This window comes from Pteropus medius, unplaced genomic scaffold (genome assembly GCF_902729225.1).
Source record: "Pteropus medius unplaced genomic scaffold, Ma_sr-lr_union100, whole genome shotgun sequence".
Classification (NCBI taxonomy): domain Eukaryota; kingdom Metazoa; phylum Chordata; class Mammalia; order Chiroptera; family Pteropodidae; genus Pteropus; species Pteropus medius.
In genome coordinates, this window is record NW_024354503.1 from 87694 (window position 1) to 102108 (window position 14415).

Consider the following 14415-nt stretch of genomic DNA (forward strand, 5'->3'; position numbering starts at 1 on the left):
GCTGTATAATAGAACCACATTAACATCACCCTAACTCAGGGCCCAGCTGTAAGGAGAAACAAAGTCGCTCAGGTCAGTGTCTGATCCAAGGCTGCCTTTAAAAAAACTTCATGAGCCAAAATTCAAGTAATAACTGACACGAATGTGAGTGCTTCCAGAGTGCCTAGCACTTCACAAATGAGGAACCTGAGGTGCAGAGGCTCAGTCACCTGACCAAGGCCACTCAGTGGGTGTGTAATGGTTGCAGTGTGGGGTGTGTACCAGATGTACCTCTTTAAGGAAGGCACACAACCCTCTAGGGTAGTTCATGGCTCCTACCCTCAGAGAAATGCACAGACGTACAAAAATTTGAATATTTGGTAGGTTCACAGACCCTCTCTGGTCCCCCAAACATCCAACACCTTTAAAACAGAGGTTTTAAAAACCTCTGTTCAGATTTTTGATCAATGAAAAACTTCAGCAAGAGTGTCCAGTTAGAAAGGGACGCAAGTCTACGGCCACGCCACCCTGAATAAGCCCAATCCCGTCTGAGCTCGGAAGCTAAGCAGGGTCGGGCCTGGTTAGTACTTGAAAGGGAGACCACCTAGGAAGACCAGCTGCTGTAGGCATAAAAAATAAATAAATAAATAAAAATAAAAAATAAGGAATTGTAAGCTGACAAGGTCCTTGCAATCTGTGAGGTCAACCAAGGGTTGCCTTTCCTTAAAAAAATAAAAAAAGGAAGGAAGGGAGGGAGGGACGGACTGACGGACTTGTGTGTAAATGTCCTCACTCTCTCTCTCCTAAAGCGGCATGGCCCAGGGCTGCCTTCCCAGAGTTTCCAACAGCCCAGCACCAAGGTCTCAGATACCTCTGCTACCGCCCATCACCCTCACTAACCTTTACTGAAAACGAAGGAGGAACAAAAAGGGATTATTTACAGAAAACAGAACATGACTAAACCTGTCTAGACTATAAATGCTAAGATTCTGCTGAAATAAACTACACTGCGGCCTCTCTGGGCACCGCCATCTCCACAGGCCCTGGTCTGGCTTTTCCACTCACTTCCCACCACTTTCCACCTTGGGCCTCAACCTGACATAAAGGACCTACCTCCTGGAAATCTAGTCCTGCTTCTGGGGCCAAAACGTGCACTTTCAAGAAGTAAGTGAAATTCAGAGAAGTCTAGAAAGCAATTTTGCAAAAACAGTTCCAAATTGGGAGAAAAAAAAATTTTTGCAGGTACAAACTCCTGGCCCAGAATTCTGCAATGGTCTCCCATGAAGTTTTTACAGCATTATTTATAGTAGCAAAAAGCAAAACAACCTTAATGCCCAGTGTAAGTAAATTACGGTACAACCATAAGATGAACCCGTATACAGTCATTAATAGGTAATTTGCAAAGGTATTTTGAGAAAAAAAGACTTATGAGATGCCTGTGGAAAAAAAACAGGATGTGAAATTTAACATACGAAAGCTACATTTTTTTAAAAAAAGTGCTCAGAGAGAAAAAAGAGTGGTTTTATCCATAAGAGGGGGAATTTTGAGTGTTATCTTTCATCCTTTATATGTACTTTTATACATTTTCCATAAATGAAACATGGACTTTTCCCCCTTTACCTTTTTCTTCTGATTATAAGTGTGACGTGATCTCTGTAGCAAATTCAAGCATTACAGATATAAAAAATCCCCCTATGATCCCACCACCCAGAGGTAATAACTCCCCAAAGGTAACCACTAATAATAATTTGGCTTCCATTCTTCTAGACGTTTTCCAACAAGCATTCTTTCAGAATCAAATAATTTCCTTAAAAAACAACCCATATGATTCCATATATTTGAAATGTCCAGAAAGAAAGATTATTAGTGGCTGCAGGGATTGGGAACGGGGAGTAGCTGCAAATGGATGCAAGGACCCTGTCTGGGGGGAAGGAAGATGTTGGGTGGGATTCTGTAAATTCACTAAAAAATTTATAAAACTGAATCACACACTTAACACCAGAGAATTTTATAATTTTATGATTCTATAAAGCAGCCGAAAAAGCCCAAACACCCCAGTGCCAGTGTCAGGACCACGCGCTCTGACAGTACTGAGTGGCTCGGCCGGGAGGGTGAGGAAGGAAGCCCCGGGCTCTGGGCTCTGCTTTTCTCGAGAGCACATGGCAGGACCAACTGGTAGGAACAGAGGAAACTGGCGGCCTCCCAGGAATCACTGGACAAGCCACCTGCATGCAGAGGCTCACCAGGTAATCTGAGAGAGTCAGGGGGAGAAAGGCCAGTTTCAGTGGACACAGGGCCCAGAGAAAACTGAGCCTGAAAAGGCATTCCTAAGTCTCGCATCAAAGACAAGTGGTGGAGACAGACAGAGCACTGGCCCAAGCGCCCAAACACCTTACAAAGTTCAGGATGTGCCGTGTGCAGGAAAACTGAGAACAAACGCTCTTGCTCAGCAGAAACTTTAAAGCTGTCCCTGACAAGATGCTGTTCCCCGGAGGTCCTCAAAAGTGGAAAGAAATGGACCAAAGTTAAAATGAATCCCACGACATTAAGCCATGTGGAAGAGAAAATGAGTGGGAGATTATGCATTTCATAAAAAGCACAATGACTACAGAATAGAAAAGCAGTTGGGATGCCTGTAAGGGTATAAATGGGTCCAATTATCTCAGAAAGTAATTGGCAATTGTGTATCAAAAGCCTGGAAAGTGTTCATAGCCTCCTAGGAATATGCCCTAAAGAAATCAATCAAATTTATACACAAGTATGTCTATTGTTGTGTTGCAGAAAACTGGAAATAACCTCTCCAACAACAGGGAAATGATCAAATACTCTGAAACTGGTACAACGTTGCAAAGAGCATCCTGAAAAACATGGGGGGAAATGATCTATTTTATGTTAACCTAGTGAAGTTGGATATAAAATTTTAATCTCAACTAAGAAAAAAATAAAGCCCAACTCCTAGAGAGAAACAATATATGAAAATGTTAGCAGTATTTCTCTTTGGGTAGGGAGATTAAATGATTCTTTTTCTCCTTTTCTTTATTTTCCTCAGCTCTCCAAATTTTAATAAAAGTATTTCTCAATCTCTAAAAATCTATCTGCCAACTGGATTTTGTTAACTTTATCCTCTAGGATTTGTATTGTGTAGAAACTAGGCTTTACTTAATTTTCCAGACCTAAAATTTTAATCCTGAATATGCTTTCTCAAATTACAACCCCACTGATCAAAAAAATAACAAATGCCACCTACAAGATCACAGTGGGCCTTCCAGGAGGTGTGCCACCTCTCCCAGCCCTCACTGAAAATAATCTCTACTAAGAGCATGCTAAATTTCTGTCACCCTTTGGGAGGTAAGGATTTTGTAGTTGCTTGTTGTTGCTTTGTTTTAATGCAAGACAGAAAAATGCCCATGAACTGGAAACTTAGCCTAGAGGGAGTCACTGGGCAGGACCAGACCTAATCCCTGAAGGGGACTCAATATCACCTGGAAGGAAGCTGGAACCACAAGATCTTTGTGCCTTCCTAAGGGTGTTTTGTGGATGCAGAAATCCAGCTAAATGATTTTTAGCTAGCACGTTAGTGTAACAGACGTGCCCCAGGTCTGCCACCCCAAGCTCAGGGTCAGAGCAGCCCAGCCAGAGCTCAGCTGAGAGTTGCAGGAGGAGGGCACAGCTAAAAGGCCCGGTTCAGCACAGCCCCAGGAGCAAGCTCTCTGCTCTTCTCCTTAGGCCTCAATTAGAACGCTCTGCCACTCTAATGAGTTGGTGTCACTCTAATGAGCTGGTGTCACCTAAGCTATCTGCTACTAAGTGTAGTTGAAGTAGAAAGTTTATTTTATGTTTAAGAATTAGAACAGATTCGATGTTAGCTCTAATTATGACACTCTCACCTGCATTCTAATAAGCTTTCTTCGATGTGGAGGGGCAAAGGGTGGAGAAAGAGCTAATCCAGAGGGAGCTGAGCAAACTCCAGCCTCCACCACAAGTGGGTGGGGCCCATGAGTGCCTCCAGGCCTGGTATGCGTGGGCTTTTCTTTTGGAGAAAGTATGAGCCAGCTTATCAGCCAATCAAATAAGGGTTAAGGGCCGGGGCTCTTTAGGGATGGGAAGACAAATAATCTCCAAAGAATCAATGTGAGATGGGGGCAGCAGAGACCCCTCGCTTCTACAGCAGGCAGGCAGGGCGGTGTGTGGTGTGCAGCTGGGGCAGTTCCAGAGGTGAAAGCAAACACGCAGAACGCCGACTTTCTCTCCTGGCACTTTCCACCTGTGAGAGGGTTTTTCCTTTTCAAAACAGGAGAACTTCTGCTCTCCGTTGTAAATCAATTTGAATGGGCTATCTCCTCCCTTCTCCCTCCCACCATATTGGGTATTTGATTAACATTTTTCTGCTGTTGTTGCCTCAAGTTGAAGAGTGTTTAGAGACTGAAATGAATATATTATTTCTCACTCCAGCGACCTCTTTAATCCACAAATCCCCAAGGTAAACACTCCCAAACGTCGTCCTCTCTGAACCACAAATCAAAACCTGGTGGCAGCTGTGACACTTTGGACCAAAGAAAGATGTGTTTCAACATCTCTTACCTATAATTTTTCTTCATTCAACTGCAGATGATTCACTTAAAAGTTGCCTGGTGACCTGATCAACTTTAATCTCTAGTATGCAACAAGCTGTCACTTAGCCAACACATTTCCTGGGGAGGGAGGGAGGAGGGGGACCTTTTTTCAGCATCTATCTGCTTAATCACTGGCCTTGCTCACATCCAGAAAATCTCATCTACCGTGTGCCATGTGGACTCAACTACCTTTGCTATTTACTTTTCCTACTATCTCCCTTCGCCATGACAGTTTCCATCCTGATGGCCACTTAGCCACCTGTTGTTCTTCTTCTTCTGTCAGATGTGACATGCGTGTCACCTCTCTAGGTTCTGGGTCACCTCTTCTGGGCTGGCCATGGCCCAGGTGGGAGAACTCTGTATCCTGGAACTACCTGGACACCAGAGGAGATGATGGATTAGAAACCATCACTTGCAGGCTTAAGAGGCCTGGAGAAGTGAAAAGATGACATGCCGCTCAGACGCTGTTCCAGGCTGCCCGGTACCCGCTCCTGACTTCTCCCATCTGGCCTCTGTCTGACCCGAGCAGCTGGCTAGGTGGTTTTCATTTGCAGATGAAACCCCAGCAAGTCACTGCCACAAACCTCCTGACCTTGGAATCAATGTGAGGCACAAAGTGCACTTGTATCACTGAGCAGGACTGATTGACAGGCCTCACTCTCCAAGGCCAGAACTAGGGGTAAAAGAACAAAGTGGGGTCTTGATGCTTGAAAATTCTGACAGCCAAGAAAAAGAAATGTACTGGTCTGACAAGATGTGAATTAAAGTCTGGCACTGGAGCTGAGGATACAGGGAGAGGATTCTTAAAAGTGTGCATTTTGTCTTACACTGAAGATGCCAGTACTGGACCTTGTCTCTAAGCCACTCACTAGCACACTCAAGATAGTGAAAGAATAAGCAGGTCGTCAATGTGAATTAGCATATGTCTACACAATACAATATTACGAAACAGCTAAAATCAGGTTTATAAAAGAAAACTAATGATATACAAAAATGGTGATGAAGATTATAATATATTTATGCCAACGAAGGGTTTTCTGTGTGCCAGATACTGCTCTAAGTGCTTTACATGTGTTAGCTTACTTAATCCTCCTAACATGTCTATAAGATAGCTTCTGTAATTGATCCTATTTCATAGAGAACAGAGAGGTTAAGGAACTTAGCAAAGATGACAAAGCCAGTAAGTGGTAGAGCTGGAGTATGAACCCATGAGCATGAACCCATGTTTTTAACTGCCATGCTATATTGCCACCCATAAAACAATAAAGTATAATATGACTTAACAATATGTATATAACAGTATCTATGTATATATCCACCATAAAATTTAATAAAAGGCTAAAGAGTAATACTCCAAAATAACGTGTTTTGTCTAAGTAGTGGGATTAAGGTAATTATTTCTTTTTATAATTTGCTAGTTTGCTAATTTCCTACAATTTACAAAATCAGAAAAAGACCATGATGATGATCGTTTTCAAGTCCTTAAAGAAAGATACTCAGTGGGCTGGCAGTAGGGACAACCAGTAACCAGTCCCAGGAATTTCTAATGAAATTTTCACACACATTACTTAACTCTCACCCCCCGCCCCCGTCCCCTACACTCATTTCTTAACCTGTGAAATGGGAATATCACTACCCAGCCTCAGAGACGTGTTAAGAGGAAATGAGAGCAGAGGCAGGGGGCCGGGCACAGAATCTGGCATCAAAATCAAAACGTCCTTTCCAGAGGCCCAAGACACCATCCGTAATAACAACGGCCGCCACTTCTGGACGTCCACCCCACTAGGTGTGCAACGTACGCCGAGTCAACTCCTTCTAACTCCCGGGAGGCAGAAGGAAGTGACAGGTTCAGGAGCTCGTCCAGAGCCACGGTGCCTACAAGAGGCTGACTCAAGGTTCAAATCAGGTTTGCCAGGCTCCAGGGCCCACACTCCTCCCATGATCCCTGCTTCCCTTACAGGTCAAGTTCCATGTGGAGACAGACAAGGCCCACCACCTTGGGGCTTCTCATTACCATCTTCTTTTTTTTTCTGGGTTGCTCCCTTTCTTTTCAACTATTTCAGACTCCTTAGGGTCCAGGGAAAAGGGAACATGCCTCACAGTGAAATGATTACAATGAATTCTCAGTATATTTTGTTCGCACCCAAAACCTGATCCACCTGGTTCAATTATCCCAACTGTCCTTAACTCAGTCTAAGAAATTCTACAGACGGACTGATGCTGAAAGTCTTGGGAGCAAGCTTCAGCCCTCCACTCCTTAAGCCACACATCAGAGCACTCTATTTTTTGGCATTAAATTCAGAATAGATTGTGGTTTCCATGTGGGTGCATTGGATTCTAGGTGAGAGTGGTATGGTGGCCTTAAATATGCACTCTGCCAGAGGACACTAGTCCCAGTTCTCCCAAACAGGACAAAAAGCTCACACTCAGGAGGCTAAGATGGGCAAGTGAAAGCATCGCTGTGGATTAGCCTGGACCAGTGGAGAACAGTGTCCATCTGTAAAGCTTCCAAAGAGGCGCTCTCAAAGCAGCACTGGGCTGCTTTGAGATGCTGCTGCCTCGTCACTGGCACAGGTGGGCCCCGCTGTAGGAAACACAACACACGAGCATTCCAGTCCCTCCCCAACCTCCCAAACAGACTTCCTGCTGGGGTTAATCACATGTGGCAGAAGAATTTTTTACTTTTTAAAATTAAAAAGTTCATCATTTGGTCCTTAGGGTGTGGATCTGACATACAAAATGTCCATTTTACTTACTATACACTTGAGGAGTGTTTTACAGTCTAAGAGCAAAGGCCGCCTCGACTGGACCCATCAAGAAGCAGGAAGGAGAAGATCACTGGGAGGTTACACCAAGGTTCACGCCATCATTTCACAAACGAGAAAACTAAATGCAAAAGAGAATCTGGCAAAAGAACCTCTGGAAGCAGAAACTCTTAACAACTATCCTTTTACAAGTCTGCAATGTCAGATGATATTTAAGCTTGTGTTGAAAAATCTTTCCCTTCTGAAGGATAAAAGGGCAAGAGGGGGAAAATATCTAAAACACAGACATCACGTTTATTTTGGAAAAGACCTGTCCAAAGTCTACAAAAGGTTATGAAAAATCCCAGTGACACCACCACCATTTGTTTTAAGAATAATAGAAAGGGATGTTTATTATTTGTAAGAATTATCTCTGCTGTTACATGACTCATGCCTGCATGCTAGGACTGCTCTCATCTGGTGCCAAGGAAAGACTGCTGAACTAGAAAGTTTGCAAAAGTTACCGCCCGATAAGCGTCGCACTGCAGGGCAAACTGATCTGCACCAAATCAGCGGTGGGGAGGGACTGTGACTGTTCCTCTCATTATTACCAGCTGTTCTTCTTTTACTGTAAGACCTTTAACGACATTTTAATCAAAGAATTCATCAACCTCAGCAGTTGAATTGCTCAGAAATGCCCACAGAGTCCGCACGAGTTCCCAAGGAGAACCCGCCGCCGGTTCTGGGGGCTGGACCCTGGCACAAGGAACGAAAGTGGTGGGGGGGAGAGGACAGAGACAGGAGAGGAACTGGGAAAAGACAGCGGACAAGAGAAAAAGAACTTACTGCCACAGATGGCACACAAGAAGCCGTTAAGTGTGGAAGAACACAATCCTGTAACTGGCAAAATATGAAAGCTTGTTTTCCTGCTCCCAACTAACATATGGTGGAAGGATGGAGAGAATATACAGTAACGGATAAAATAATCCTAATATCACCCGACACTTGTGTAGCACCCAAGAGCCTGCAAAGTGCTTCCACCTTAGTTGCTGGACTCTCAGACGGAGCTGTAAGGTAGACAGTCCATCCCCACTGTACAGAAGAGGATGCAGGGGCTCCGGGAGGCCAGTGCTCTCAGTGTCAATGTTGGGACTATTAGGTGAACACAACTTCTGCACAGGACAGTTTGAAAATATTAGCAAATAACGTATCCCTAAATCATCTAGTTATTGCCTCCACTTCTCTGGAAGACTCAGACGCGTCTAAGCCTCAACACATCCAAAACCAGCCTCAAGGTTTTCCCCCACCAAAACCTGTCGATTACATGTAGGGAATAGCTAACGTTTATCGAGCATTAACTATGTGCCCGTATTAATGCTATGAAACATTTTAATTTACTATTTTATTATTACTCTTCTCCACCCCCAATACCAACCCTCTCTCTTTGCCAAGCCACCAGCAGCATGTCTCACCTGGTCTACCAGAGTCGTCTTCTGAATGACCCACATTTGCCCCAGCACCTACTCCCTTCTCCACACCTGGGTCACCGCAAGCTTTTGAAGGCTCGAACCTGATCACCCCTCATTGCTTACACTCTTCAAGGGTTCCCAGGATAAAGACAAACCCCCTCTGGAGCCTCCTAGCAGGAAGGACCCATCCACCTCTCCATTCTCATTTCCTACCCTGCTCCTCAGTCCCTCATACTCACTAAGCTTCCTGTCTCCGAGTTTTGCACATGCTGTTCCTTCTGCCTGGACTGCTATTCCCTTGGCCCAAGCCTAGCCTTCCTGACTAGTCGTCCCTATGTCAAACCCCCTATTCCTGCCTCTTGTGGCAGCATACCACCCTCAGGGCACCGCGACTGTTTAGTGTCCATCTCCTGTAGGCGCCAAGAAAGTAGAGGATATTCTTCCTGGTCCCCTCTATCTCTGTATCACCTGGGTCTGACACAGTGTTTAACTCATGGTGCGGGAACAAGTATTCACGAAAGAAATTGATGACTCTATCTGCTAGAAGACCATGAAGAAGAGAAGGACTTGCAAGCTGGCTCCTGGTCCTAGGTGGGCCTTCGCCCATTATGTGAACGTACGGATGGTGAGAGGCCTCGGGGAGGTATGGGAAGAGCACTGGATGTGGAGTCAGCGCGTCCAAGTTGGGAGGCCTGATGGGGACTGTCCCTGTGGGTGTACACCACTCAACCACAGACGCACCCCAGATGCCTCTGGTTGCAATCAGTGTCAACCTACAAGTCCCTAATTCTGGCCACTTCCACTACACCACTTCTCACTGGACATCCTAACCGCTCTCTCCTGTAATCCTTTACCTGCACAACAGCTGGAATAACCTTTTATAACATAAGAGCACGATACTCCCCTCCTTAAAACCCTTATGGCTTCTTGTTCACATGAGAATAAAACTTAATCCGACCCTGGCAGCCTGACGCGGCACTTTGCTCACTAGCAGGTCCTTCTTTCTATGCTTCCACTTCGGGGCCCCGCACCAGCTGTCCCTCCTCGTTTCTCCCTGTGGCTGGCTCCCTCTCAGCAGTGTTGACCTCACCTGGGAGCCCCATCCCAAGGGCCTTCCTCTCCCCTGGGGTCCTAGCACATCACCCTGCTTCACAGCACTTATTGCTGGCAATGCTTGGGTTTGTTTACGATCTGTCCTGTCCCAGGAAAGCAGGGACTTTGTGTTGTTCACGATATGGGTGAATTTTAATGAATTAATGCCTCTTACACAATAACAAACAGTTACTGAGCCCTTCCTGGGAACCAGGTGGCAAAGAAGCACATGAGATGCATTAACTCATCCCCAAAAGCAAGCCTATTCCCATTTCATTGATGAGGAAAACGAGGAATAAAGGAGGACAACGAGACACGTGGGGGTCAAACCCAGGCAGCCAGCTCCAACATCTGTGCTGTTCGCCAAACCCCAGGTGTGCTGCCTCTTGCTGCTTTACTGGATTACAGATTTGTTCCCCACAGTGGACAGGGACTCCTGGAGAGCAGGCACCGTTTTCTTAGCGGCACTGGTTTCCCCAGGGTCAGGCACTCTCATAGGAGGTCCCAGAGGTCCTGGATGAAAGCTCAGGAATAAGGGCAGGGGAATCAGAGAAGCGCTGGCAAGGGAGGCTGTAAAAGACGGGCAAGACCCGCATCCCCTCCTCCTGTTTACAGTGCACACCCGCACTCACAGGTGGGACGAGGACTGAAGGACTGGCCACGTAGGACACATCCTCAAAGAGCAAGTCTGTCCTACAAAGCCGCCTACTTTACCCTGTAATAGCTATGCCCTCATTTTAAAAAACTCTTCCACAAGAAGTCAAGCAAATGATATGTGGAAGGGGTTCCTTATTGCTTTTATTTTAGAAAGTTAGCTACAATGCCTGAGGACGATTATTGTGTTCTTTATGTTACACATCTACACACAGGCTTCCTTCCATCCTTGCAATCCTGTGAGGCTCATGTGATCACCCCAACTGACAAGAAGGCTCAGTGATTTGGTGGAATTTGTCAAAGGCTACCCAGCAGCTGGGCTGGAAAGCCAGGCTGACTGCAAACTTGCACTCTACCATAATGCCAAAAAGTTCAATGATGTATTTCTGAAAGTTGTTATAATTTTCTCCAAATGACCTAGAAGTACTCATTCAGGTAGTGGAGCTTTGAGGCTGGAAGGCAAAGGTAGAACCATCTGGGGTGAAGCACCGTTCTTCAGAGCGATATTTTTAAAGTGTCCACCACAGCTTAAAGCTTCTCTGGAAAGAAAGAGCAGACATCAGCAGGAACCACAGAAAAAAGATAAACTCTTGGTAAAGGGGAGGAGGGGCTGAGTGGGTGAGTTCAGGCTGTGAATTCACGAAACCTTCCTGCAAAGAGGAAGCCAAACTGCACACCGAGCAGCCAGGAAGCAGAGGGCCCAGAGGGGCTGACAGCTCCGAGCCTCACGGGCCAATTACAGGCAGCCTGGCCCAGAGGAAGGAGCGAGCTGGCTCCCATGACTGAGGGCAGATGGAGGCAATTAACGCCTCCTGTCCATGTGCCCGCAGGGGGGTGGGGTGGGGTGGGGTGGGCGGAGACAGAGAACAAAGGTGGCCAGCTAGGAAGTACGAAACGCCGAAGTAGTCCAGAGTCCCAGCTAATGAGAGTGGAGTGTGGTAACGAAAGCATTCAACACCAGCAACTGCTCCCCAGGCCCCCAAGGGCTCAGAGCATCAAAGACTTGGGTGACAGTCTGTTTCCATTTCTATTTTTTAACTCAATAAATAAACTTTATTCTCTAAAGGAGGCCAATTTGAGAGGACTTGCGTGCCCACCCGATGGGTCTGCCAGACAGGTAATGGAGTCCAGACAAGCAGGAAGCCCTCACGGACTGCCACCTCATGGTTTGGGACAGTTAGCCTTCGACATACGTGGTTTACGTGATCCTGGAATACATGGCAGTTCAGAATAACCACAGCACGTGTCCTCCTGTCACTGCCCCGCTGAGCCTCGGGTCTCTTTGGCCTGGCCGGTTCACTGGCCGAGGACGGAGAGAGAACAGCCCCAATTCTGGAATGTGCCACTCATCTTAAATGCTTCCGAAAGGACTGGCAGACTCAGAAGTCTATGGTCATAGTCACGTCTAGCACCACAGAGGCTACCGCATACATTCTCCCCAAGCCATGAAGAAGTTACAATCGCAGAGCAAGTTATTTACATGAGAAGACCAACTTCCTGTGTTTTATAGCGTTCTTATATGCAGGGCTCATAATTTTAAGAGCAACCAATAATCTGCTGTTGTAAGTAACTGGAATGAGTTGAAGACAGAAGAGCTTTCAGAAATAAACAAAAGAAATACAAAATAATCCCTGAATACTAACAAAACCTCTCAGAAGAGGGTCAGCTGCAAACCCAAGGCAGGATCGGGTATTCTGTAGGAAACTAGTAAAAACACACACACACGCACATACGCACAAGACAGAGCTCCAGCTTCACACAGAGGCTGGCATACGGGAACCGGCCTCAGAATCCCAGCTTGAGTTCCCTTAAACGTTCCTAAACACACTGCTTTAGGGTGGAAGGAAGCACCTACCACGCACGACTGTGCGGGACAGAAAGGTGTGCTCCAGCTCCCAGGCCCGGCCTGTCTTTAGGTTTCAGCCCATCCAACCACACGACATCCTCAAACAGACCGTATTCACCTGAGCTGCCACTGCGGTCTACTCGGGAAAGGGGAATAGAGCAGTCGAGGGCAAGACCTGCTCGGACCACAGGAGTCAAAAATGCAACACATGACCCCTGACACTTTAAAGGGAGAAGGAGCAGGGGTGCTCAGTCTGAACTGCGACTTCAGGGAGGCCATCTTCGGTTCTCTAGGTCACAAGATGGCAAGAGGCACTAATAAGGGCCATTATACTCACCTTAAGGCACTCTTGAAGATTTTCATCCAGGAAATGTAATAATGACCAGCATTCTACGCTATTACTTAGAGATTAGCCCAATGGGCGGGGGGGGCAGAAGGCGGGCTGCCTTAACGGGTACAGTTAACCCCAGAAATGCAGGAAGTTCCAGCAAAAAGGCTGTCAATGTCACTCTATCCAAGCCTTGTTGGAACTAAAGCACAGCAGGAAAATCGAGCAAACCAAAGGGGAATTAGAGGCATTCACAAAGGGAGGGGCCTTGGGATTAATGGACTCTTTAATTTTCGAATTTCCTGAGGTTTATGGCTAATTAGGCCCCTTAACCATACTGTAACGTGATCAAATTTCAGCTGAGTTCTCGGAACAGCTGAAGGAGGAAGATGGCACAGAAATCACCACTGGGCCCCAGGGACTGCAGACAAGGCCCACAGCATTTGCTTCCTGCCTAGATCCGCACTAATTAGGCACCTCTAATTCCCCAAACAATGGCTCCAAGGGCACTGTGCAATCCGCCGCTAACACGTGGAGATCTCGGTTCTTACTGCTTACCAATAATTCCCTAATTGGTACAGGCACACAGACACACACGGCTCAAAGGTGGGGGAAATGACAGTAAGTGAAACTAGCAAACACATATATGGACAAAAATATTCAACCTCGTTAACGCACAGATGACAAATAAGGTATTAAATTAGAAATTAAGGGAGAAAATACCCAACATTGATGAGGAAGCAATAATAGCGCCCTTGAATTGCTGGTGGCATTATGACCTGGCATAACACTTGGGAAAAACAATTTGGCAGTATTTGTCAAAAGCTGTGAAAGTATTCATACTTCCATACAATAATATTCCTGGGAGTCTATCCTACAAAAGAATCCAAATACCCGGAAAAACGCACTGAGGGCCAGTCACAGCAACAATGCTTATAACGCAAAAAACTGGAAAGTAACCTGAAGACGGAACATCGGGCAAGTTACTGCTGTCTCTAAGGTGTACCAAGTAGCCACTGAGGAACGATGGTGATGAAGACTTCTTAGTAATATGAAAAAACCTTAGGTCTTATAAATTATTTTTAATAGACTTTACTTTTTAGAGGAGTTTTAGGTTCACTGCAAAACTGAGTGGAAGATGCAGAGATTTCCCACCCATATTAACTTCCACCCTCACTCACGCGTAGCCTCCTCCATTATCAGCATCCCTCATCACAGCGGTACCTGGGGTACAACTGATGAACATACACTCACACATCACTATCGCCCAAAGCCCATAGTTTCCACCAGGGTTCACGCCTGGTTACATTCTAGAGTTTGGACAAATGTACAATGTGACATGTATCTACCATACAGAGTAGCATACGGAATAGTTTCACTGCCCTAAAAATTCTCTGTGCTCTGCCTATTCATCCCTCTCTCGCCCCTAACTTCTGACAACCCCTGATCTTTTTACTGTCTCCATAGTTTTGCCTTTTCCAGGCTATCATATGTTTGGAATCACACGGTATGCAGCCTTTTCAGATTGGCTTTTTCACTCAGTAATATGCATTTAAGGTTCCTCCATATCTTTTTATGGCATGGCAGCTTATTTCTTTTTAATGCTGAATAATATTCCATTGTCTGAATATACCAGTTTGTTTATCCACTCACCTACTTTAGGGCATTTTGCTTGCTTTCAACTTTTGGC

The 14415-nt window shown here is 45.8% G+C and overlaps 1 protein-coding gene and 1 pseudogene across 1 annotated transcript in view; one reads left to right on the plus strand and one right to left on the minus strand.

Moving 5' to 3' along the window:
- The window catches only part of CAPZB (capping actin protein of muscle Z-line subunit beta), a 123665-nt gene that overhangs the window by 87627 nt on the left and 21623 nt on the right, over nucleotides 1-14415 (minus strand). The window lies entirely within an intron of this gene.
- On the plus strand, nucleotides 490-608 carry LOC120596377 (uncharacterized; annotated as a pseudogene).